Source organism: Antechinus flavipes, chromosome 5, assembly GCF_016432865.1.
Source record: "Antechinus flavipes isolate AdamAnt ecotype Samford, QLD, Australia chromosome 5, AdamAnt_v2, whole genome shotgun sequence".
In the NCBI taxonomy this organism is placed as follows: domain Eukaryota; kingdom Metazoa; phylum Chordata; class Mammalia; order Dasyuromorphia; family Dasyuridae; genus Antechinus; species Antechinus flavipes.
Window position 1 is genome coordinate 60,448,984 of NC_067402.1, and position 27,671 is coordinate 60,476,654.

The 27,671-nt window shown below is 37.3% G+C and overlaps 1 protein-coding gene across 1 annotated transcript in view; it reads left to right on the forward strand.

Annotated features, from left to right (window-relative positions):
- KIAA1217 (KIAA1217 ortholog) overlaps positions 1-27,671 on the forward strand; it is an 887,028-nt gene that overhangs the window by 467,252 nt on the left and 392,105 nt on the right. The window lies entirely within an intron of this gene.

A 27,671-nucleotide genomic window follows, 5' to 3' on the forward strand; every position in this document is an offset into this window, starting at 1 on the left:
TTACATGAAGGAAAGAAGATAGGACTCAATAGGTAGGTTTCTTTGCCCTCAAAGAGATCAAAGAAAAGGTGGGGAAGCCCCATAAACTGAAAATTATATATAACTCTTTGTGCAATAGCACACAACTAGAAACCAGAAGCTTCCCATCAACTTGGAAATTGAACAAATTATGGTACATGGTTATAATGTAATATTATTGTGCTCTAAAAAGATAAAGAGGAAATTTTAGAGAAACTTAGATTTGTATGAATGTATGCAGAGCAAAATAAGCTGAACCAGGGATAGGCTTTGTACACTAACAACAAAATCCTGAAGAAAAGCATCTCTGAAAGACTTGAAGAATTCTGATCAATACAATGATCAACCATGATTTCAGAGGATCGATGAAGCATTCTACTTAATGTCTAACAGAAAGGTCACAAACTCAAGGTGCAGAATGAGACATGTATTTTTAGACCCTGTCAATGTATGGGAATTTGTTTTGCTTGACTGGGCATATTTGTTTGTTTAATTCTTACAGTATTTCTTTTTCTTTTTTTTTTTTCAATTGGAGTAGGGAGAGATGGAAGGGGTTGAGGTTAATTTTTTTTAAATGCAAGAAAAAGAGAGTTCAACCAAAACATTTTTTAATGCATGGAGGAAAACAGAACAAAGGTCAAAAGGAGACACAGATAAACAGGACAGCTTTGAAAGTTGGATGTTAAATTTATTATATAGTTAAAAGGAAAATTAGGCTGAACATATTTGAGAATCACAATTTTATGTAAAGTTCTCATTTTCTGATCTACTTTGCATATAGAAAGATCCATTTGATCTGACATTTTTAAAGTTAAGAATTTAAAGAAAGACAGACAGACTGGGTAAGTAGTTGGTTGACATCAGATGGTGGAGAATCTTAAAAGCTAGTTTAAGATATTTGGATTTTATTTGGTAGTTAACTAAGAAGCTATTAAAGATTTTGAAGTAGGGAAATGACATGATCAGAGCTGTGCATCTGGTGGATGCAATCTGATTGAGTAAAGGAAATAGGAGGACTACAGAGAGACTGGAGCTAAGGAATCAAATAAGAAGGCTCTATAAAATAGTGCAGTTTAGAAGTTAAAATATCCTGACAGCAATTGGAAAGGGAGAGAAAGTGGATTGGTGAATGGAATAGGTTATAAATTTAAGAATGTTTTGTGGAAGTACACTAGCTCAGACTTCTGGACTATTTCAATTTAAAGGGAAAAGGAATAGTCTTGACCAAAACATTTTTTAATGCATGGAGGAAAACAGAACAAAGGTCAAAAGGAGACACAGATAAACAGGACAGCTTTGAAAGTTGGATGTTAAATTTATTATATAGTTAAAAGGAAAATTAGGCTGAACATATTTGAGAATCACAATTTTATGTAAAGTTCTCATTTTCTGATCTACTTTGCATATAGAAAGATCCATTTGATCTGACATTTTTAAAGTTAAGAATTTAAAGAAAGACAGACAGACTGGGTAAGTAGTTGGTTGACATCAGATGGTGGAGAATCTTAAAAGCTAGTTTAAGATATTTGGATTTTATTTGGTAGTTAACTAAGAAGCTATTAAAGATTTTGAAGTTTCTTCATCATTAAAACTTAGGCTAGATGATCATCTAAAAGGATGCCTCAGTTTCTTCATCTATAAAGTGAAGATAATAATAGCATATACCTCCCAAGGTTGTTGAAAAAATAAAATGAGATAGTTGTAAAGTATTTTTACAAACTTTAAACCAGTATATCAATGCTAGCTGTAATCATATCATCATCATCATCATCATCTCTTGGGTACCCCAAGCACTAACATTCTATGATCCTGAGGCTACCACTTTCAAGTCAATTCTGTCTTGCAGTAGATGAATTTTTACTCTTCTTGCTTTTAGTTGTTATTCCTGAGCAAATGCTCAGCCATAAAAACCAGTTCTATTTATCATAAACAAAACCATTTGGTTTATACCCAAGAGCATTTATCCCTGTTTATAAGGGAGGCCCTGCTGCCAAGAGCTTAATGAGAGTGGGGATGACAATGGGATAACAAATTGATCTTCCTTAGTAGTGGCTGCTTTGCAGCCTGGGTGCCTCCTGCCAAGTGACCATCTGGCCAGGGTTGACTGTGCAGGGCATGAAGCAAGGGAATTAGTCCAGTTCTCCCAGGTGATCCTCACTGAGATGGAGATGGAAAAATAGTCTCAGATTTGTAGGTCTCTCTCTCCTTAAAAGAAGTAGATGCAGCCAGAAAGGAAATATATGTGCCTTAGACGCCAAATCTTTCATAAGAGCACTCTTTTGTAACAGCAAAGAACCAGAAACAAACTAGGTACCTATTGGGAAGCTGATAAAGAAACAGTAGTATATGAATATAAAGGAATACTACAGTACAGTGAGAAATGATGAATATGAAGAATTCAGAAAAGCTTTACAAAGCAATTTGGAATTATGCTAAGAAAATTATTACAGGAGCCACAGGCTTAGACCTAGTGATCCCACTGCTGGGCATATACCCTAGAGAAGTCAATGATAGAAAGGTCCTATATACAGTAGAAAGAGTCCTAGCTTGTCCTCCCGGGAGACACAAGTTTAAATTCTACTTCTGTTATTTTGTGTGACTTGGGCCAGTCACTCAATTTTAGGGGGCCTCAGTTTCTCCATCTGAAAGATAAATAAAGGATTTGTACTTCCAGGGTCAAAAGCTGAATCTAGATCTATAATCATTTGTGAGATTGTGTGTACATGTGTGTACATGTGTCTGAGTTGCCTAGCGTATGATCTAGTTGATTGGTTAGTTTTTTTCTCTCCCCTACCTTAAAAAATTATTTTAATAAGAGATAGCTCATTCATTAATGGGAGGAAAATACTATATTTGGAAAGGGAGGTGATGTACAAAATAATTTTTTGGAATATTTATGCTTAGGAGCTAGAGGATCTATGAAAACAGGTGGATAAAACCATCTTGATTTATCTGAAAAGTAGCAATATTTTTCTTTAACATTTTAAAATATTTTTTTCAAATCAGTAGAACTCTTGTTGAGTGAGGGGAAAGAGAGAAAGAAAAAAAGAACTTAACAGGTGGAGAGGAGAAATAGGGATGAGCCAATAAAAGACAAAATATAACAGTGAAAGCCATTTGAGGATTGTGCCGAAAGGGAGAGGAAGCTACAGTACTGGGCCACCTTGCCAAATGCAGGAATTTTGATTATTCACTCAACAAATGCTGGTGCAGAGTAGGAATAATGCCTTCTTAAGTGGTGATCACTTTAGAGAGCTACTCTTTTCTACCTGGGAGTACTAAATGGACAAGTGGATACCAGTGGTGTTGTGAGAAGCCAATCCAGCCTTTCCAGAATCTGAAGGAGGTTCCTGGCTATCCATTGCCTTGGGCTTTTAGTAAAGAAGTATCTGTGGTAGATTAAGTTTCTTCGAAAACAGGAGGAAAAAACAGCAATAGGAAATGGTGGAAAGAGCATTTAGGAAGGAGAGCAACTGCCCAACCAATCCATTCCATCTCTGAAATCCTGATTTGATGTTCTTTTCCTCCTCAAGAAGCTTCCATCTTAGCAGGGAAAAGCAGGCTTTTGACTTTCTTGCCCTCTAGTGGAGAAATGCCTTTAAGAGATTTTAAAGAATATCCTGCTACAAGCCTCTCCTGAAAATGAAACAAGTCAGAGATAGGCAGAATGTGGACAAATCTACAGACTCCCAAATTATACAAGGTGGGACTGGAAAGGCAGAGATGAGCAACTGAGTTACGTTGTGTGAGATCTAGAGACCCAGAACATCATGGGAAGTTGGAGGTAGACCATAAAGGAGGAAAGGGGCCTCTTGGGTTTTAAGGGCCCCCTATATTGAGCAGCTACTGTTTGAGAGGCCTGAGTGGGGCTGAACCAACCCATGTTCACGGGGAGGGCCACACTTCAGAGAACATCTGGGCAGTGGTCCAGAGAGGCAGCCAGTGGGCAAGGAGGTGCTAACTTGTACTGGTGAACTAAAAAAGACCTGGAATTGTTAGGGGTGCAACATACCATGTTCCTTCCAAGAAGCATCTCAGGTTATCTGGTTTTGACTTCTCTTCCCCTTTAAGGATACCACTGCTGGTGTTTATTTCATCTCAACATTCTTTCAATAAAAATTCCAGGGTTGGAATTTTCCCTAGTTCTCATACCCTGGGCATCTTTCTCTCTTTCTCTGTGTGTCTCTCTGTCTCTCTGTTCTGTCTCTGTGTCCCTATCTTTCTTTCTTTCTCTGTCTCTTTCTCTCTGTCTCTCTGTCTGTTTCTGTCTCTCTGTCTGTCTTTCTTTGTTTTTTCTCTGTGTGTCTCTGTTTCTCTTGTCTCCGTTTCTCTCTGTGTCCTTGTCTCTCTCTTTCTCTGTCTCTGTTTGTCTGTCTCTCTCTGTCTCTGTGTCTCTGTTTCTATCTCTCTGTCCCTGTCCCTCTTTTTCTTTGTCTCTTTGTCTCTGTTTCTGTCCCTGATCTCTGTCTCTATCTCTCTGTCTCTGATTCTCTCTCTGTTTCTATCTCTCTCTCTGTTTCTTTCTGCCTCTGTGTCTGTTTCTTTCTCTGTATCTCTCTGTGACTCTGTCTCTCTGTCTCTCTCTCTCTCTGTCTGTCTGTGTGTGTGTGTGTGTGTGTGTGTGTGTGTATGTGTATGTATGTATTTTTCTGCCTCTCACTCTGTTTCTCATTCTCTCTGTGTGTATGTATGTCTCTGTCTTGGTCTCTTGGTCTCTCTGAATGTGTGTATCTGTGTGTCTTTCTGTCACTTTCTGTTTCTCAATCTCTGTCTCTATCTATCTGTCTTTCTCTCTTTCTCATTCTCTCTCTACTTACCTCCCCTTTTCTCTCTCCTTTGCTCTATAAAGAGCTAAAAGATTTTTAACCTTTTCATTAAAATCAAGGTCTCTCTTCACAATCTGGTGAAGTTTGTTGTCCCTTCTCCAAGTAATCTATTTAAATTAATAAAATCCATGGGATTACAAAGAAAACAAAAATAAAGTCATGGGTTCTTTTCCTATCCAAATTAATAGAGTCTCTGAATTTTCTTAACAGATCCTTTGGTGGTGGTGGTAGAGGATCCCTGCACCCCAGCTTAAGAATACTTCATCTAAAAGAAATAGAAAGCAGGATCCCTATATTTGAAGAGCTCATAGTAAATTAGAAAGGTAAAAAGAATTTTTTAATTAAAAGCCCCTCTCCAAAGACATTTGTTAACCCAAATTGTTTACCAGAAGTAGGATTTGAACTCAGTTCTTTTGAGGTCATAGAGAGTATACTACTCACTATAAGGTACTGCCTCCTACCAATCAACAATCAATGCCTTTATGCCAGGCACATTGAAAAAACAAACAAACAAAAACCAGTTCTCTGCTCTCAAGGAGCATTCTAATAAAGAACTTAACTAGAGCTTCCAGTATAAAGAGAAAAATTGAATTTCAAGATTGAGTATTTCCTTACCTTTCTCTCCTCAAATAATCAACTATTCTGAATATTTCTCAGTTCTATATAAGAGGCAAAGATAACTAGGCTAAGATATTAAAAGTTCAATTTCTGATCCATGCCTGTGATTTTATCCAGGGAGATGAAATCCACTGTATCAATGCAAATAGGCAGCTGGTCAGTAATGTTTAGTCTAAGAGATCTGTCTGGGCAAAGGCTGTCACTTTCCCAGACTTACATAGATCATATGCTCAGAAGTGGGACTTGAATTTGACTCAAAGGCTAACTCTCTATTAATCAATGAACATTTATTCATCACTGACTGTGCATAAGTCACTGGGGATAATTTAAAAAATGAAAGAATCCTTTCTCTCAGGGAGCTTGTATTCTATTGGGGACACAATATGTACACATATAAGTTGGTTCCAAATTTATATAAAGAAAATAATTTCAGCAGTGAGGCAGTAGTAGCTGGGGAAATCAGCAAAGGACTCCTTTTAGCCCTCACAGAGTGTTGACTTTCTCTGGGAGCTGTATACTTAAGAATGAGAGTCTCCCTTGCATTAAACATGGCTGACAAAAAAATAAATACAATACAACGAAAAATAGGAAGCCATTCATTATTCAGATAATTATGCTATTATTATTGAGGATCAAACTAAAGTATTTGCCCTGAGCTATGGGAACCACATCCAAGACAGAATGAATGCACCATTATGTCCAGGTCTGTTAGTGTCTTACCTGAATTGAGAAGTGATCAATACTTACAATGAATTTTCATCTGTGTTTTATTTATGCCACAACATCCCTACTTTATAACTTGACCCTACTGGGACACAGCTTGCCCACTGACAAATAGCTATTAAATTTCTTCTTGGATGCTGTTCTTAATTTGGCTCACAATACTCACATTGCACATATAGTAAACCAGTGTCAGATTAAAATGAGGCTAGAATTGTTCATAACATTAATATGTGAAAATATAATGAAATATCCTCATTATTTTCTCTTTCTGACCTAATGTCATGTTTTTATCTGTCTTGAGTCTTGAAAAATTGTATGGATGCAGTTTAGCCATAGCGTTGTTCTTTAGAGCTAGAGTTTCTCAAAGATCATGAAATGAGATTTTCCTCAGCTTTTAATCAGTGACAAAAATAAGAAGTAAAGCATAGGAAAAATGCTCTCAGGCCAGTAGATCTTTTCTATTTCATTTTTGGTCTCTTTCATACCTTCTATTCCTTTGTATTTTATCCTTCTATATCTGTACTCATAATGGATGAAGAACAGGGCTAAAAGTCAGCAAGACTCAAGTTCAAGTATTGCCTTGGATATCTTCTGGTTCTGAAGCTCTGGACAAATCACTTATCCTCTTGGTGTTGAAGATGGTTCTCTAGGACTCTGAATTATAGCAAAAATGGTAGCTGACCAGCTCTGATATAGTTGAACTTCTTATCTTGAAATTCCTTTCATCAAAGAAATTACAAGGTCAATCATTATCCTTATGCCAGGAAGAGCCAGCTCTTACAAATCTTGTAGCCCTCATCGTTTGCTCCACATTGGTATATCCTGAATGATAGAGGTTTTCTTCCTTTTTTTTCTAAGCTTGTAATCTCATTGGTTAGCGAGCTCCTGGTAAAGATCTCATCCAATAAATGCATTTAAGCACCTGTGGGTACCTAAGAATATTAGAGAATTGCCTAGAGCATCAACAAATGACATAGTCATTATGTATGTATCAGAGGCAGGTTCTGAACTGTAGCTTCCTGCCTCTACCAGTTGACTGGGAATGATATAATAATAATAATAATAATAATAATAATACTTATATGGCATTATCTAATTCTGTCTGCACAACTCTGTGAAATAGAAGTTTTTATCATCCAAATTTACATATGAACAGAGGCACAGAGAGGCAGTCAATCAGTCCATAGACATTTATTAAGTGTTTATTCTATTCCAACAGAAAGAAGGGCAAACACAGCTTATTCTCTCAAAAAGATAACATTCTAATAGGAGAGTCAGCATGTAAATAACTAGATATACACCAAGGTCCTACACCTAGTAAACAACTAAAATAGAATTTGAACCCAAGTCTTTATAAGTCTTTCCACTATATCAAACTATAGTAGTAAGTAGAAAGCAGATCTGGGATTAGATCACCTCCTCTTGACTCCAGATCCAGTGATCTTTTCACAACAAGGCACTGTATTTGTATTCAACCAAGTTAATCTTCACAAAAATCCATAGCAGAGTCCTGCTTATGTTATTCATACCAAAAACACATTGTCACATATATTCTGTTTTGTCAGAAGTATGGATTGTTCAGAGACGACCTATTTCTCATAAAAATGCATTGGAGTTAGAGTATATTTCTTCCTCTCGTTCAAGTTCATCCCCAAACCAATATTATAGGGTGAAAGTAAGCAAATATGATTTTATTCTTCTTTTTTTCCTATATTCCGTATTTTGTCCCATCACAAAGTCATGTGCAATCCAAGAGGTGGCTGTTTAATTCCCCAGTGTGCTATGTGTCTCTGCATCTGCTATTAGAAAATGGTTTATGCCTGGGGAATAAGACATTTATCAAGTGACAGAAGTGTTAAATTAGCCAAATCTTCTGGAGAATCCTCTTGGGTTCCTACGGTTGGTTTAAGTAAGTCTAACATCAACACAAAGTAGACTGCAAAGGCTCCTCTTTTTTTCTTTTGAGAGATAGCTGAAAATACCAAGGATAGGAAGATGAACATTTCTACCAGAAGAGATTGGGTCTGACTAAGCCACAATATTTAATCAGTCTTATCACAAGCTGTATTAGTGGCCATAATAACATAGGGTCAATCGTGTTCAAAGTCTTTCTTAGTTTATTTTTTCTAATTGATAAATTGTCAAGACTATTGCATGTTATTATTCCAGTTGCAGAAAATTAGTAAAAATCCATTTTTTTTAGGAATTAGGGAAGGAGGCCAATATTGCTCTCACCACCTAAAAAGGGTTGCCATTCATCCCATTGGCTGTGCCAGAACACATCATGAAGAGTGCAGCCATCGTGAGGAGGGTATATAAGAAAGAGGATTCTCTGCAAGAATCATTGAAAATCAATGACAATGGTTAGCCTCGAAAAAAGAAAATATGGGGGGGGGGTGCAGGGAGAAGAGGTAAAAAGACAATATAATCACGAGGAACAAGATTTATTTTTGCTTGATTCCTGAGGTCAGAAGTAGCAATTGAAAGGGCACATTTTGACTCAGTATAAAATATAATTTTTTTAAAATTAAAGCTATCTAAGAGTATGATGGATTGATGATTGAGATAGCTCTTCCTTGCTGAAAATCTTCAAATAGTGACCACTTGAACACTTGGCAAAGATGCTGTTTTTAAATTATGTGTTTGGGAGCAGTGTAGTATTACAGTTGAAGAGCCTCAGAACCAGGAACACCTGAGTTCAAGGCCTGTCTCTGACATGTGTGATCTTGAGCAAATTATTTGACCTTTCAGGGTTTGAGGTAACTCTCTAAGACTCTAAATTGCAGAGAAGGTGCTGAATTGCATTGGCAGAATTTTCTTACCAGAGAGTTTCCTGAGTCAAGAAAAGCATAACTTTAGCCCTACCTTTATCCTCTGTGTAATAAACTTATATGGGATATCAATAAATAATTGAATGGTGCAATGACTATTTAAATTTTAAATTCAATGTATAAAATATAACTTTTTGTTCTCTTCTAAATTGCAATCAGAATTTTTAATTTTTAAATTATGGTCATACGTTATTTCCTGATTTTTTTTCCATTTCTTTTTATTTATTTGTTTTGAATTAGAATCATAGATTCAGAGCTGGGAGGGACTGTAAGGATCATCAAATTTAAATTTCTTCATCATACAGATGAGGAAACTGAGGTATACTTAAGTGATTTGTCTAGGATCACTACAGCTAACAAATATAGTTAGTAATCTAATAAGTGAGCAGAATTTGAACTCAAGTCTTCCTGATCCCAAAGACAATGACATTCTCTGCAGCATGCTCCATTATTTCATAAAGGCCTTTCTAAAGTTCTTCATATTTCTCATACTTGCCTTATAACATTCTATTATATAGGTATGCAACATTTTATTTAGCCATTCCCCCATTATTGAACATTTAGGTTTCTTTAGGGTTTTAGTCATATTTGATTTTTTCCAATTACATATAAGATTGCTATGAAAAACTTTCACCAGATCAATGTTATTGTTTGGCTGGGTTTTATTTGTTTGTTTTTTAATAACATTTTTCAGGATATATTTCCAAAATTGTAATCCTTGGTTCAAAGGGTATAATTATTCTTGCAACATTTACTGTATCCTGCCAGATTAATTTCCAAAAACATTTACAGATTTCTGATACTACTAACAATGAATAAATGGTGTATCTGTTTCTCCACAAACCTGACAGCTGAATTTAATTGTTTGTGTGTGTGTTCGTGTGTGTAATAAAGATGTAAATTGGATTTCAAAGTTTGTTTTAATTTACATCTCAGATTATTTGAGGTTTGCTATTTTTCTAAGTGATTATAAATCATCTGTATTTCCCTTTTAAAGATTACTTAATCATAAGAGTTGACCATTTATCTAGGAGAGCTTGGGTAACTGGGAAGATAGAGATATCCTCAACAATATTGGAAAAATCAGAAGGAGGGGAGGAGTGGAGAACACAATAACTTTCTTTAAAGGTTTTAATGGCTGTCATTTGGAAAGATAATTATACTTGTTCTTTTTGGTCCCAGTTCACAAAATTATGGTAGAACATTCAGAGAAGAGTTTAGTTTAACATAAGAAAAAAAGCTTCCTAACTCAAAAGTGGAATGGGGAATTCATCCCCATCTCCTATCAATGAAGGTTTTCAGGCAGACTGATTCACTGACCACTTACCAAGGATATATTTTAAAGGATTTCTATTCGTGTACAGATTAGCTTAGCTGAACTCTGAGTCAACTGAGGAAATAACTAAAATCTTTCCCAGTGGCTAACTTAACTAAACCAAAGTGTCTATCAAAATTTCTTTAATAACACCATAGTGCTAGACTAAGAAAATTACAAAATTAGAGAGCTGAAAGGGACTACCAGGGCCATCTAATTCAAGCCATACCTAAAAGGAACTCTTAGTGTAATATACTTGACAAGTGTTCATCTAGTCTCTGCTGGAATACTTTCATTGAGAGAGAACCCATCATCCTTTGAAATAGCCCATTTCATTTTGAGGCATTTTTAATTGTTGTATTTCCTGAAATTAAGGTTTTTCAAATTGTTCAAGCAAACTATCCCAAGTTTCTTCAAAACTCCCCAAGACTCAGTGTTATCTCTTTTCCTGGATTAGTATTAAGGGGAAATTGTCAAATAAGGGGTTAACTGTGATTTCCCATAGACCATCCTATGAGGGGAAGTGTGGGGGGGGGTGGGGGATGGGGGAGAGGAGGAGGTGATTAAAAGAAAGAGATCATCTGAATCACCAAATCTCATTCTGTTTCATTCTATTGTTGTGTGTGAAAAAAAAAATGTGGGATTGGTGTTCATAACTAAAGAGGTATGAGATAAGGGATTAATTTTGTAGTCAATATAGACAGGGAGTAAATCCAACTGTCTTGCTAGTTTGATTGGAAGTCATCCATAAGAGGTTTCTTGAACATGTGAACAACCCATATAAAACTAAAAGTTGATTGTGTATGTGAAATCCTACCAATTAAAGAAGTTTCCAATATCTGCTTTGATTTTTGTTTTGTTCAGATTCTGTGCCTTTCTTCTTTACAATTGGTTGAGCTTAACCATTCTTTTGGCATTCCTCTAGATTAATTACAACTTGAAACAAATTCCACATATTTTTCGTGAGCCTAACTCAAGGGAATAGTTAAGGTAGGGGCTGATGAATTTTAAAAGATAGTGTGTCAAGATTACCATTCCTTTCTTTCTGAAATTTCTGAAGGAATAGTTCTGAATGAGAAGTGATATGAGTCAATAAGTCAATAAGCATCTTGTCAAAGCACCCACTAAATGATGGGTATAGTGCTAAACCCTAGGGATACAAATAAGGGCAAAAGACAGTCAACAAACAACTCTGTACAAACAAACTCCAGTTTGTATATTAGTATAAATTAGAAGTACTCAGGAAGAAAGTCACTTAGAAGTAAGAGGATTAGGGAAAGGTTTATTGTAAAAGATGGAACTTCAGCTAAGATTTAAAGGAAGCCAGGAGATGGAGTTGGGGAAGGAAAGCATTCCTTACCTAAGCACGGGCAAAGTCAGTGAAAATGCCTAGAATCAAGAGATGGGGTGTCTTATGAGAGGAATGTCAAGAAAGTCGATGTTAATGAATTCAGAGTAACTGGACTTGGGGGGAGAAGGGAAAAAAGAGGAAGTGTAAGGTATAATAAGACTAAAAAGGTAGAGAGAGGATTGGGTTATAAATGGCTTTAAAAGTCAAACAGGGGATTTATATTTGGTCCTGAATGTGTTAGGGAATCCCTAGAATTTACTGAGTTGGGAATGGAGAAAGTCAAGGTCAGATCTCCCTTTCAGGAATATCACTTAGACAGCTGAATGGAGAATGGACTGGAAAGGGGAGAAACTTTTAGCAGACAGATCAACCATCAGAATATTGAAATATTCCAAACATGAGGTGACAAGGACCTATAACAGGGTGGTAGCAAAGGTCAAAGGAGAGAAGGAGGCGTATGAGAGAGAGGTTACAAAGGCAAACTCAACAACCTTGGCAATAAATGGGGGGAAGGAAGAGAAAGTGAGAGGTTTAGGAGACACTTAGGTTTTGAACTTGAATGTCTAGGAATTTGGTGGTACTGTCTTACAGTAATAGGAAAGGGATAAGACATACACAGATAATACTTGGGGAAAGGAGAAAATAGAGAGACTAATTCTTTAAAGTAGTGATGAAATATAGTTCATTATTAAAAACAGAGTTATTGCAGACCAGCAATTCTCAAAGTAGTAGCCATTAGCTGCTATTCCAATTCAATTCAATTTAATAAGTATTTTTTGATTACCTTCTATTGCTAGCCTTCTAGCATAAGGTACTGGTGATTTAAAAAAAATGAAATTGTTCTAGCCCTGAAGGAACTTACATTTTATTAAGGAGAAATAACATGGATATGGACAGATAAATACAAAATATATAGCAACAAGATACAAAGTAATTGAAAGAGAAAGGAGTTAAGAATGTGAAAGGCAGCTAAGGAAGGCTACATTTTAATTCATGAGTTTCTTTACCTAAGTGTTAATCCTTGAGAAAGTTAAATCTTTTCAAAGATATGAACTCTCCTGAAACTGGGCTCACTTTAGCACCATATTATGGATGTTCCTTGGGAGGAGGGAATATGTTGCCCTGTATTCTATCTCAACTTTATACTAAAGAAAATGTCTCAGTTTTGAGATCCTAGGATCATAGATTTAGAATTGGAAGGGACCTTAGAATACATCAGGCCTAAACTCCTGGTTTTACAAATGAAGAAACTGAGGCAAACAGTGGTTTAAGTGATTTGCCCAGGATCACACAGCTTATAAATGTCTGAAGTAGGATTTGAGGTAGGCTCTATCTAGTAGCCCAGCTACTAAAACCTAATAAGAATCATACTATATAATTTTCAAGTATATTCTCTTTTCTTTTTGCTTTTAAAATATGTTTCCTATCCCCAAGTAAGCACACAGCCTTGACTCTCTCACCCCTTCACTGTAATTTAAGATTTTTAAATCCATAAAACCTTTGAAATACAGCTTGCAAGTGAAAACTTCCCCCCTCCCCAAAAGTGGTATTTTGTCAATATTGTTAAGAAAGAATCTTTTGAGTAGGAACTAGTTTAAATCATATGGCTTTTGAAAATTATGTCTAAACAACCTGATAGCTTTCATGAAAATCTCCTAATCACTTCGTGTTATTTGTCAGGCCTGTATTACACCAGTCTGTTACTAGATACTCCTGGGTGTCACTGTGAGCACCAGGAGAGAGCTACCTCTTATCATCCTGGCCTATCCATAAAAGTCTCTGTAAGCAAGCCTCCCTTACCAACATCTGGAGTGTTAGCCAGGCTATAGAGTTTCTCACATTAGGTCTGTATTCTAACATTACACTGGAGCTGACTGGGGACTCAGTTTGAAGCCTTCATCCCAGGAAGCCAGCCCTAAGCAGGCAAAGGTGAGAAATAGAAGGAAACAGATAATACAAATCTACCTTGGGATGGATTACAAAAGAGAATGGTTTCAAAACCAATCTGTGTTTTTTGCTCTGAGAAAAGAAGAATTTCAACAATGGTCCAAATATAAAACATAAACATAAACATAAAATTCTTCTTTGGCTTAACTGAAAAATACAGATCCACTTTCTCAATTCAGCCCTTTATTTATTATGGTTTCAGTTGTTCATCTATAAAATGAGGATACTGTTTTCATTATCTACCTTTCATAGAAACCATAGATCTGAACCGCAGAAGTTATTTGCTCCAATTCCATCATTTCACACATGTGGAAACTTAGGCCCAGGGAAGTTAATTGATTTACCTAAGATCAAACATAGAGTAAGTAAGAAAAGCAGGCTTTGAACCAGATCCTCTGACTACATGGCCAGTTCTTGCTCTGTTTCCTTACAAGATTCTTTTGAGAAAAGAACTTTGTAGACCTGAAAGTTCTATAAAAATGTGTTTTGGTAATTGTTGCATTCTCATTTTTTTTCTCCAATAGATTTTACATAGACACAATTTTAGGGAAAAAAATTGATCTCCTGAAGTAATTCCTTAATATTCATTGTTCTATGGGCTATTACACAGGTGGATAAAACAGCTTTTTTGTATTGCATAAAAGCATTAGGAAGTAAGCTCCTCTACTCATGAGCTCATGGAAAGCATGCTTGGAAGGTATACATTTATAGTAGCTGAATCTCCAGGGATGTTCTTTATCTCCTATTCCCACAAGACTTTGATCTCTTCTGTGAGGTCTCTATATTTAGTAGTTTTTTTTTCATTCTGTACCTTAGCAATGTTGAGTATTTGTTATGACAGTATCTATTTTTAAAATTGTTCTTTAGTTTTTATGGCCCAGATGTGGGCAACAGTTTAGTCTCTAGTGATGTTCTAGTTCCAATACAGTTTCTGGGCTGAACTTTCCAAGATATTTTGAGATCCATATTTATAGTATGAGGATTTAAGTTTTGCGCATCCATTAAAAAAAAAAAAGCAACCTTGTGAAGTGTAATTCAAACTACCAACTTGCATTTGGCTTGATTTTGAATGGTGCTAGTTTTTTTAAGCCAGCATGATGGTTGCTACTTTTGTTATTTTCATTGTTAAGGCTATCTGCATGGAATAGAAGTTATCGTTATTGTTGTTCTTTTTTCTCATTACTGATGTTTGCAAGGAAGAGAAGTTATTATTGCTACTTTTATTGTTACTGTTTTTTGTAAGAAACAGTGGTCCATTTTGCCACTCAACAAGGCTGTGAGAATCAGTCTGAGGAAAAAAAGGAAGAAAATACAATTCCTGCAAATTCTTAGCTTCTGAAGTTGCAAATGCTCAATTTTCTTGTATGTGTAAAAACTGTCAGATCCAGTTTGTTATCTCCAGAGAAGCAAATGCATCCTGGTGGTGGCAGTAGTGAGATGAAATCCTGTGGGTCCAGACGGAGCTCTGCAGCGGGGAAGGTGGGAAGCTTCACTTTGATGTCAGTATTTTTAAAAACACAACATCCTTGGGGGTTGTCTTTGTATATGCTGCTGCTGACACCCTGTCAGCAGAATATGCCTTTGAGCTTGTGTTTGTTGCTATTGTTGCTGTTTGTTGTGGTTAGAGAGGAGGTGATGAGTTACATTGATCCCTTCTATTCTCTCTTTCCCAGTTCTCTCTAAAATAAGTTTGGCTTGTTATTACTCAGTGAGGTTCAGTACCTCCAGGAGAAAAACTAAACATCCTAGTTAGTGCTGAAATTTCGGGCAACTTGTAGCCACTGTTTGAAAAACCGGTGTCACATTACTCCTTACTGCTCTGCCCAGACAATCAATCTAATGTCAATTTCATGCCCAGTAAATTCGGTGCCCAAACCATGGATGGGAGGAAAGTATGTTCTGGGGATCCTTGAGATCTGGAAACTGGGCCCCAGAAAAGGTCCCGTGATCAGCGTCTGTGCCCTAGTTGCTGGACTAGGAAAATATCCTGGGAAAGTAGACAAGAAAAGCTATTCCTTAGTCTTAAAACATTCAACACCCCTCTTTTGGATTCATTTTCATAGTTAAAGGGAAATGTTGGAGTTCCATAGTAACCATTCTGTAAAATTGGGCTAATAATAATAATACATACACTATTTATTTCTCAATGCTCTTATGGAGAAAGGGCTGGTAAACCTTTAAAATATGACAGAAACGTGAGTTATTCATGTTGCAAGGACTGCGAATTTTCCTCTTCCCCATGTTGATCAGTGCTGAGGTAGGTGTGAATTTTCTTACTTATCTTGCTACCTTAGACATAATGGAAAGGAACTCCAAATAGTTCATATGTCTGCCTACTTTATACCAGAGGGATGTTTAGAGGGAATTGGAAATGGTCTGGAAATGCTTCTAAGTTTGATAGAAAGGCTAATTCTGGCAAGACACATCACCAGAGAGCTGGCAGAAAGAGACCGGTGAACTGGGATCTCATGTCAGCCCTACCAAGCATCAGTAATCAAGCCTCCTTCAAAAATAGGAAGAGGTGGATAGATGGGCAAAGTATTCTTTATGGCTCGATGATTTTTTTTTTAAGACAGAGATCTGAAAAAACTGAGAGAGCCATGAGAGTGGAGGCACTCTGACCTATGTTGGCTACCATAACAGGATGTTCCAAATCATAGCCATTGGGAATCAAGACAAGTAGTCTTTCCCTTTGGCAAAACAGTTGGCAATGCCCTTAGTGGTGCCAGGAGTTGTGAGAAGCAGAAGGAAGAGGGGCAGATGTCAAGTGCTACAAATAGCCACAGGGGAGAAGCCATTTGGCTGAGAGCTACCAGAGCAAGAGATTGAGAATGGTTGCTACCAGTTAAGAGCTTCAGGAAATGACTAAAGCCACACAGTTGTCTGGGGAAAGGCTCCGGATCATCACTGACACATTAACTAGATCTAACAGTTGTATTGGTTTCCTTTAAAATATAAATTAGCCTTTTTTTCTTTTCTGACCATGATACGTTGTGTTTCTAAAGGGAGTTACTGGTAACACGGGGTAGTGACATATAGTGAATCTCTCAATTATATGCCTGAATCAGGATAATTGATCAGAAATGTAAGAAATTTCCTGAAAAGTAGCCAGGTCCTTGATATTGTGTCAGCATCCCTGTCACAAGGATTACCTTATTCTCCAACCAAAACATAGTTTCTAGAAGTAAAAGGACAGAACTAGGCAGGTAGGTGCTACAAAGGATAGAGATCTGGGCTCAGGAAAATCTGAATTCAAATCCAGCCTCAGCCACTTACTAGCTATATGACCCTTGCAGTCACTTAAACTTTGTCTGCCCCGATTTCCTCAACTGTGAAATGGGGGTAATAATAGCACCTGCCACCAAGGATTATTGTGAGGATCAAAAGAAATAGATAATATTTAAAAATATTATCACAAATATTAGCACATTGCCCAGCACATAGCAGATACATAATAAATGCACTGTTTGCAGCTATATTAAGCACAAAGTAAATACTTGAAATATTTTTGATTGATTACTTTTCTAGGACATTCATAAACATTCCAAAAATTCAGTAATTCCCCTAATCCAGTTATTTAAATGAGATGTGAAAGAATAGGAATGTTTCTCTAGTACTGATCCTAAGCCTCACTCCCAGGCATTTTTCACATGGGACTTTAATGGGGTGGGAAAAGTGGAGAAAGCAAGAGAAGAGCTGGAAAAGTGAAGCAATTTGCATTTCTTCAATGGCTGGCCAGTATAATTAAAAGCTACAAACCCACTTGGAAGTTTATTATGAGGACAAGAACAATGGCCAGAGTATGAAGCAAACAGGATTCTGGTCTTAGTTTTGCCACTGACTATGTGGCCTAAGCAAGTGATTAGATTTTCTTATTATCTGTCAAATGAAAGGGGTGAACTAGATTATTTCTAAAGTTATCTTTTAAGGTCCTTTCAGGATCTAAAACTCTTAGGATTTTAGAAAGGGGCCTCCTTATTTCTTCTCATCTCAACCATTCCAGCTTGTGTGCTTGGTTTGCTTTGGTTTGGGTCAGAGGGGAAAGGAGAAACGGAAAGGAAAAGGTGCTAGTCTCAAATCTCTTGCCTATGAGAAAAGGACCAAAATGGAGTTTCCATAGCAAATCAGTCACCTTTAAAAGCCACGAGCCATGATCCTATGTAGGTGGGCTTTCAGTAAATATAAATGACGGATGAGAATGATGATGGTAGCAGCATTCAAATTCTTAGTGTGGTTATAAAATAATGATTTTCCTACATATGGTATCACATTGGAATGGACTTCACATTGGGCCCTCCCAGGCTTTGCAAGCATTTGCTTACCTACTCACCAAGAGCTGCTGGAAGCCAACAGTATAAGGCATAATAAGCAAGCTGGAATTTTCACTTCAAAGTCACTGACTGGAATCCAGACTCAATATGTGGTGACCAGGAAAAATTGCCGTCTGCCATTTTCCAGATGATGTGTTCTACAGATGGTAATCTCAACTGTTTATATTAGGCCGATAAACTTGTTGCTAGGCTCTGTCGTTCAATTTAATATAGACACCCATGGCGACTGATGACCATGGTAATCAAGAGAGACACTGAAAATAATGTTAATAGTGGCAGCTTACATTCTACAGCACTTTACAAAGCATCTTATACATGTGGTGTTATAGAATTCTGACAAGTCTGTGATATAAATGGTACATATTTTATTAGCCCCATTTTACATATGAAGAAATATTAAGTATGAGTGACCCAAGGGTGACATAAAAGGTATAAATATGCTAGCATGACCAACTAAAACTGGTGTGCAAGAAGTGGCTTAAAAGACTTTATTAAAAATGTGTATGACTGGTGGTAGCTAGGTGGCACAGTGGATAGAGTACCAGTCCTGAAGTCAGGAGGACCCGGGTTCAAATGTGACCTCAGACACTTAACACTTCCTAGCTATGTGACCCTGGGTGAGTCACTTAACCCTGTTCACCTCAGTTTCCTCATCTGTAAAATGAGATGGAGAAGGAAATGGCAAACACTGCAATGTCTTTGCCAAGAGAGCCCCAAAGGGGATCACAGAGTCAAACAGTCCTGAAAAATGACTGTACAGCAATAATGAGAAGAAATGATAAGCAATACTGAGAGTGAGGGATGAATATGTGGTGGTATCTTTAAAAAGTAAAGAAGCTGGAGCAGCCCCTCCAGTGTGGTGGATAAATCTTCTCTGGAGATTTATGGATGGATGTGGATGAGAGTCACACACTGGATGAAAAGGCAACTGATCGATTGTGACCTGTACCACTTGAGGCAGCACATGAGATGACAAGATCAGGAGAAAATGAATGAGATATTTAAAAGTCAATGTATTGTATATAAGCCTGAGTGTGGTGTACCAGCTGCATAAACATTAGTAATTTGGGTAAGGGGAGGAGAGAGACCAGCCTTATGACTGAAAAAGGGAAAAAGGAATCGACGGAGTCTACATTTGCCACCATATTTCCAGTTAATGGAGAATGCTTCTATGGAAAAGATTGGTTATTAAGACCTCTTTGGGGAATGGGGGAAATTTCTCAAATTCCTAGGTAAGGAGGACAATTTCAACTCACAATGAACTTAAACCATAAAATTACAGCAATATATAGTTGGCTTTTTTTTCTGCAGAATTGTGGAAGTGGTTATAATTTTCATTTGAACTCAACTCCAGGGCCAGTATTCTATCTACTGTGCCACCTAGCTGCCCATGTAACACTTTAAGGTTTGCCAAGCATCAGCCCTGAAGTCAGGAGAACCTGAGTTCAAATCTGGTTTCAGACATTTCCTAGCTGTGTGATCCTAGGCAAGTCACTTAACCCCAATTGCCTCAGCAATAATAATAATAATAATAATAATAAATAAAATAAAAAAGTAAGGTTTCCCAAATTCTTTATAAATATTATTTCATTTCATCCTCATAGCAACCCTGAGAAATAGATGCTTTATTATGCTCATTTTTCAGATAAACACAGATGAGACAGATAGATAATCCTCAAGTGACATGCCCAGGGTCACACAGCTAGCAAGAATCTGATGCTTTATTGAACTCAAATCTTCCTGATTGTGAGTCAAACATTCTTTCTGTTGTGCTGCTTACCTGTACTTTAGCCCAAAAGGACAAAAGACAAACAAAAAAACCACTTTCACCATTACTTTTTTTTTTCTTTGCAAAGCATTTGAGGTCAAATGACTTGCCCATGGTCACACAGCTAGGAAGTATCTGAGGTGAAATTTGAATTGAGGTCCTCATGACTCCAGGACCAGTGCTCTATCTACTGTGCCATTTAGTTGCCCCTACTTTTAGTTGTTTTTGTTAGGCTCTATATGTGGAAATTGAAAGGAAAATACATGCTCCAGATCGGGTTTTGCCTCATTTTGAAGTTAGTAAAACCGAGGCATATATAGTACTTATCCAACAAGGCTATAATTGTTCTTTCTATCCTTTAGACTCACCTGGGATAATCTATTTAGCCATCTTATTCTCTGAAGGGTGAAAGTTTCCTGATTCCTGAGTTCTTAGATGATATATAGGAACCTGAATATGGAATATGTCAAGCCTTATCTTGAGTTGAAATTTTTTTTTAATTTCACACCAACTAAGGTCTTTTTATGTAAAATTATGTCAAATTAAGTTTTATGGAATTCATCTAGCACTAATTATTCCCTTTACGTCCTGACATCAAAGAAGTCTTTAAGTCAAGCCATTTTATTCTTCACCAGATTTAAAGTCAAAGACACTTGAAGTATTTATGAGTCCATTCCCACCAGCTAGATGGTACAATGAAGAAGTGCTGGCCTGGAGTCAGGAAAAAATCAGGTTCTAATCCAAACTCAGACACTCTAGCTGTGTCACCTTGGACAAACCACTTACCCTTTGTTTGCTTCAATTTCCTCATCTCTAAAATGGAGCTAAAAATAGCATTTACCTTGCAATGTTGTTGCAAGGATCAAATGGGATTATATCTGTAAAGCCTTTAGCACACTGCCTTGCACGTAGTATTTGTTCATTGTTCTTTTTCAGTTGTTTCACTCATGTCCAACTCTTCATGATGCCATTTGGAGTTTTCTTGGTGGAGTGGTTTGCCATTTCCTTCTCTAGCTCATTTTACAAATGAGGAAACTGAAGAGACAGAGGTAAAGGACTTACCCAGAGTAAGTGTCTAATGCTGCATTTGAACTCAAGAAGATGAGTCTTTCTGACTCCAGGCCTGACTATCCATTGTGGTCCATAAAAAACATTATCTAAATGTTTAGTGATGAATGATTCATATTGATCTGTCTGTCTTAAAAAATTTGTCTTCAAGGAATTGATACTATTTCTACTGACCCTTAATTAAACAGAGAGCAATTATATTCTTGGTGACCAATACTCATCATAGTGGTGATCAATTTAAATTGCATCATCAAAACCTGTAACAGTGATCATTTCAGTGATCATTTAGCTCTATGTATGACTGCATAATCCCAATTTGTTCTATTAAGTCATTCCTCGCTCGATATTTCCCTTTCTCAGTTCTGTGGAATTTTTTGTGTGTGAGCTTGTTTAGATGGATGAATTGTCAACAACTGCCAACAAAACAGACTCTCCCCTTCCTTGGACAATAGAAACAGAGTTTAAAGATTGTCCCTCCCTTTCTCACCCCGTCCCGTGTTCATATTTTTTCTGGTGTCGATATTGTAACTTCTTATGGCACTGGAAGGAAATCAGATTTCAAGTTCATCTAAATTCCCTTGTGCCTTTCCCAGCAAATTCCAAAGTACAGTAGTAGACATATTAGACTATAAAAGCAATTAAGCCATATTCAAATTAAATTAAACCAAAAATTCATTATACATAGAGTGCATATAACGTTTCTTTCAAATGTTTACATATCTGCAAACCAGCAATAGAGCCCAGAACACTGTTTTCATGGAACTCAAAAGATCATAGAGTTAGGGACAGCTAGATGGTACAGTGGCTAGAGCACTGGCTCTGAAATCAGTAGGACCAAAGTTCAAATCCAGCCTCAGATTCCTAGCTATGTGACCCTAGGCAAGTCACTTAACCTCAACTGCCTCAGCAAAATAAAAAAAAAAAATTAAGATCATAGATTTACAATTAAGTGGGATCTTGGAAAGAGAGTTTTAAATAGGATGAGCAAGTAATGCTTTGATCCAAAGATCCAGTCCTAGGAAAATTTTAAAGGATGCTAATAGAACTGACTGGTAGTCCTTAAGCAGTGTAAAAGCACTAAAGCCTAACACCTGCTTAGTAAGAATAATTAGGTAAAATAGGAGGCTACCAGTTGGCCATCTAGAGTGAACTCCTGCCATCAGTCAATCATCAAACATTAATGGACCAGGTACTCTGCCAGATACTGTGCTAAGCACAGAGAGACAAAGAAAGGCAAAAGCATTTTCTGCTCTTGAGAAGCTGGGGAGAGATAATAGGTGAATAATTAGGCACATACAAAATATATACAGAGGAGATAGAGGGTAATCTGAGAGGGGAAGGCACCAGCAGCTGAAGGACTAGGTAAGGCCTCCTGTAGAAAGTGGAATTTGAGTAGAATCCTCAAATAATCGAGGAAAACTAAGAGGTGAAAGAGAGAAGGGAGAGAATTGCAGGAATGGGAGTGTGCATAGCCAGCTCAAAGACATAGAGATAGAAGTAGACTAGTGTAATGGAAAGGAGGAAAGCCATAAGAAGAGTGGGAAGGTAAGAAGGGACCAGCTTGTGAAGTTTTAAATGTCCAGAAAATCAGGGCCATCTGATCTGTATCATGTCACTGGAATCAGAGGGCTCTGGAGAATAAAGTGATCCTGGTGACCCAATACACTCCTCCCTCACTTAAATCCAATCTACTTGCATGTCATGGCAGCATCTCCCTGATGTCAAGGTTGTCTTTGAGAACATAGCACAAACACCACCACCAAATGACAAACACAGGACTTTACATCTGATCTTAGATTTAATAAAAAGTTCCTGGATTTTACTGAGTAGTGGGAGGGAGGCAGGAAAGAGGACTTTTAGTAAAGTCTCTTTGGTAACTGAATGGAGGATGAATTGGGGTAAGGAGATTCATGAATCAAGATCACTAATTAGAAGACTATTACTATAGTCCAGGTGAGAGATAAAGAGGGTGTGAGCAAGGGTGGTGGTCATGTGAGTGAAGAGAATATATGAGAGATACTATGAAAGTAGAAATAAAAAATGGCAATGAATTAGATACGTGAAGCAAATGAGAAAGAAGAATGAAGATGACACTAGCTTTTGAGCCTGTGTGTCCAAAATACTCTATAGTTTTTACACTGCTGAATGACTATCAGTCAGCTCTAATAGCATCATCTAAAATTTGCACCCTAAGACTGGAACCCTGGGTCCATCACTTGCTTTAACCTAGTTAAAGCTCTCTTTCCAAGGTCCCACCTAATTCTAAATCTATGGTCTTTTGAGTTCCATGAAAACACTGTTCTGGTCTCCATTGCTGGTTTGGGGATATGCAGATCTTTGAAAGAAAGATGGTAAGAAAGAGTAGATTTTGGGGGAAGAAGATGAATTTTGTTTTGGACATAGCAAATTTGAGATGTCTCTAGGACACCCAGTCTGAGGTATCTAAAAGGTATAACTATAGCTTAGGAGGGATACTAGAGCTGAATATGTAGATGGATAATATGTACTTAGAAATGATCATTGAGTCCATGGAAGTTGATGAAAACAGCAAATTTTAAAAAAAAACCACATAGGGAAAAAGAGAAGAGAGCCAAGGACAGACTCTTGGGACACATCCTCAGTTAATGTGTAAGACACGGATGCTTTCCATTCAAACCCAGGTTCTAGCTTCACCTCCAGCAGCTTAGCAACTTGGATCTTTGTCACTCTCAGGTCCACTTGGGGTATACTTTGTGCTGCCTGCCTTATAACAGGCTTAAAAATTCTAATTATAGTCAACAAACATTAATTAAGCTTTTGTTCTTGTACAGTCGTGTCCTGCTCTTCATGATCCCATGGGCCATAGCACACTAATCAATCAATCAATCATCTGAGGGTTTTCTGGGCAAGGATACTAGAGTGGATTGCCAGTGAATTAAGGCAAACAAGTTAAATGACAAACCCATGGTCACATAGCTAAAACGTATCTGAAGCTGGAATTGAATTTAGGCTCACTACTTTGTGCATGATGGTACCACTTAGCTGACTCTTTTTAAGCATTTACAATGTTCCTAATACCTCAGATGAAAAATGAGAGAATAGGACTTAAGAATCTCATACTCTAATGACAAAACAAACAAACAAACAAAAATAATATAAACAACCATGTTTTAATAAGCAAAGTTCTGCTTAGAGCTCAGGTGGTTCAGCTCTCAAATTTTACAAAGAAGGAAACTGAAATCTGGATGTCTTCAGTAATTTCAATCACCGACTTTAATGTCAAACATACAATATAGCCATTTTTTCCTAGAACATCTGTGTAGCCAAAAAAAAATTCATTTTTACCAGTGATTCAAGTAAAAAATTATCCAACATATATAGTGCTCCTATGTTTGCAAAATATTTATATGTATTATCTTCTTTACTGCTCACAATATTCTCTTTGAGGTATTTCTCCTATTTTGCAGATGAAGGAACTGTGCCAGATTTAGTCAATAAGTGTCTGAGGATGGAGGATTTTCCTCCATGTAGAGGGTTCTAGCCACAATAGGGGAGTGGGAAGATGAGGGCTTCTTTGAAGTATTTATGGTGATGAAATTAGAGGTGAAGAGCTTATCCTGAAAGGGACATCTTTTTCCCTGAAGTTGAAACTCTACAGAGCAGGGTAGCAGATGCAAAATGGAATGAGTTAGTAGTTCTAGGAGGTGGGAAGAAAGATCATATTAGATTGGGTGGACAGACTATGCAAATGTACAGAGACCAAGAAATTGATTATCATGAATAGGGAATAGTAAAATTGGTAGTTTGAGTGGACCATCAGTTGGGTTAGGGGTTGTTTTTCAATCATCTTTATTCTGTCTCTTTGATTCTATTTGAGGGTTTCTTGGAAATAATCCTGGAATGGTTTGTTGTTTCTTTCACCAGCTCATTTTACAGATGAGGAAACTGAGTAAAATAGGGTAAAGTGACTTGTCCAGGATCTCACAACTAGTAAGTGTCTGAGGCTGGATTTGAACTCAGGAAGATGCGTCATCCTGATTCTGGGCACCTGTGCTCTATCCACCCAGGCACCTAGATTTTAACCTACAAGGGACCTTAGAAAGTCTAAACAACAGTTGAGTTCCTGATGGAAGGTGACGACTGGGTGAATGTTGAGACAGGAACCCATGGGACAAATGTGGAGCAGAATCAGTGATCCTTGGAGAATTGAATAAAGGAAAAAAATAAGATGACCCAGAATTTAGAATTTTGGGTGGCCAGGAGGAAGTGTGATGGTGCCCTTCGTAGAATCAAAAAATGGGCTCTTCCTCCCCTATTAAATGTTTTCAAGGGAAGGCCAGATGTTCATTTATTGGTGATATTGTTGAATACCGGATAGGATTAGGTCCTTGTTATTTTTGAGATTCTGGAATTCTGCAGAGGTTCATTTACTTAGTATTTTTAAAATATTCCATTCCCCCCTTCCTCATCTCAACCAGGACATATAAGATAGCAGGAAGTACTCAGTGATAAAAAAAAAAAATTGGGTGTTAAAAAAAAATGCCCCAATTTCATGGTTTTTAATTGTTATCCCTTGTCTGAATGTATTTCTTCTTTACTTTTCTTTCTTTGTCTTCTGTGGCATTCCACTAAAAGTTTTGCTCTTTGGGGAGTGGAATGTCTACTCAGGCTGTTGTTTGAGTTGACTGTGGGGGAGGGGAGGCAATATCCCATGGAGTGTATTTGCTTAACTTTCAGCTATTCTCAAAGGGTGGTCTGGGGACCCCTGGGGGTCACTAAGACCTTTCCAGGAGATCTACAAGATCTAAACTTTCCATAATGACACTAAAACTCTTGAATGTGGTTCATTTTGATAAATATAACTTACATAAACAAAAACTCTTTCATGGGGGGGAAGGGGAAGCTTCCATAATTTTTTTTTAAATGGAAAAGGGCCTAAGATCAAAAAAGTTTGAGAATTTTACTCCAACAAGAGCTCAGACCTGGCAAAAGATTCTACTTGCCTCAGCTCTCTAGGGATCCATAGAACATCTAAGAGTAGACCCTTTACTTTCCAAATGACTTCAGTAAATCATCAATATGATTACACACAAATGAGTTTGCTTCTATCCAGTTTCTGTGAGAGGCTTCAATCCAAAGCTGAGGCTGCTACTATCTCTTTCTGGCTAGGATCTCTGCATTCTGTCAAATGACAAGTAGGGAAGGAGCAGACCAAAGCCAGTCATTTAAGAGTCAGAAATCAGGAAGAAGGACATCTGGCAGAGACCATCCAATGACCTAGACAAAGATCAGCATTTTTTAGGTCTGGGGCCCTGAGAAGAGGTTGTAAACAAATAATGAATGAGGAGCATTTCTTGCCAGTACCTGGGCTGTAAGAAAGCCCAAAGACAAAATGTAGGTCTGTTGAAAGATGTTTGTTCTCATTATTGATGGAAAAAAACAGATCTGAGATCAGGTCTTCTTTATGTAATGATCATGTGGTAAAATCTCTGCCCAATTATTAAGCCCTTGGATTATTTACTGTGTAAACCCAACTGCACATATTGGTTTTCCCAAAGGTTCACCACATTCTTTCTGGTTATTAAGAAAAGTGACCATAAAAGGTCCCCTCCTTTTTCCCTATCATTGACCTTCTTCCCTTCCCAATCTCTTTTGGGAATGTCTGGCAGGGTTAACTTCCTTTTTGTCCATATCCTTTGTTCTTTGGAGGCTTCCGCATCTTTTTGCCACAAATGAGAAGACTATGTCCTCGAACATTTCCAAACACAGGTGATTCAAGGTCATAGGCAGGAAGTTGGGCCAACCATTGTGGTGTACCTAATCTTGGTCTGTATCAAGTTAAAATATCTTCTAAACAGATTGGAAAGTGGGTCAAAGGATGCCCTTCCCCCCTTCCCCCCTTCCCCAAGGAATGGCACACCTACCACTATTAACTCTGTATCTTAAAATCGTTGCGACTCTGTTGACTAATTTATTACATTGTTAGTGATTGTGTTCTTGTTTAGCTATCTGAAAGAGCAGAGTTAATATGATCTAGATTGCCTTTCCCATCTTCTCTGCGTGGACATTATACCTCCTGTTTTTAATTCCTGGGAACTATGCCAGGTTTTCAAGGACTGAGTCAAGAACAAAATAAATATTTGTTGGTCTTTTTTTTTTTTTTTATGCGAGTTCAATGTAATCCAACAGATCCAAAGAATGTGTTTAATTGTTTTTCAGTTGTGATTTTTAATTAAGTCAGGAGTCAAAGGGTCAGTTTACTCTTCCAATTTGTGATTCAAGCAATCGTCTAGGTCTTCCTTCCCAAGTCCAGATTAAATGACTGAAATTGATTCCATTAAAGCGGTCCAAATTATACTTTATACTTCTAGATATTAATTAGTCCCTGGCAAATTAGTAGTAGCTGGAAGTATCTTTCTGGAAATTCCCGGGAAACTATTTCATTCAAGATCTTTTTCTTTTTAAAAGGAATTAAAGTGAAATGTTTGGGGATCGCCAGTGAGATATTTCGTAAAAAGATCCTACCCTATGTTTTGAGATTTAAAAAAGTGTGGATTCCCACAGAGATACATGTCTTCTAGATATTAATTAGGTCCTGGCAAATTAGTAGTAACTGGAAGTGGCTTTCTGGAAACTCCCGGCAAACTATTTCATTCAAGTTCCTTTTTTTTTTTTTTAAGGAATTAAAGTGAAATGTTTGGGGATCGCCAGTGAGAGATATTTAAAAAACTAGGGATCCTTATGTATTTCATGAAAAGAACTGCCCTGTGCTTTGAGATTAAAAGAAGTCTGGATTCCCACAGAGATACACGTCTGTAATCATGTGTGAAATGTTTCCTTTCCCAATAACGCCTGTTGGCTGCAATGCCTCTGGAGTTGGGAGCCCCGGAAAACAG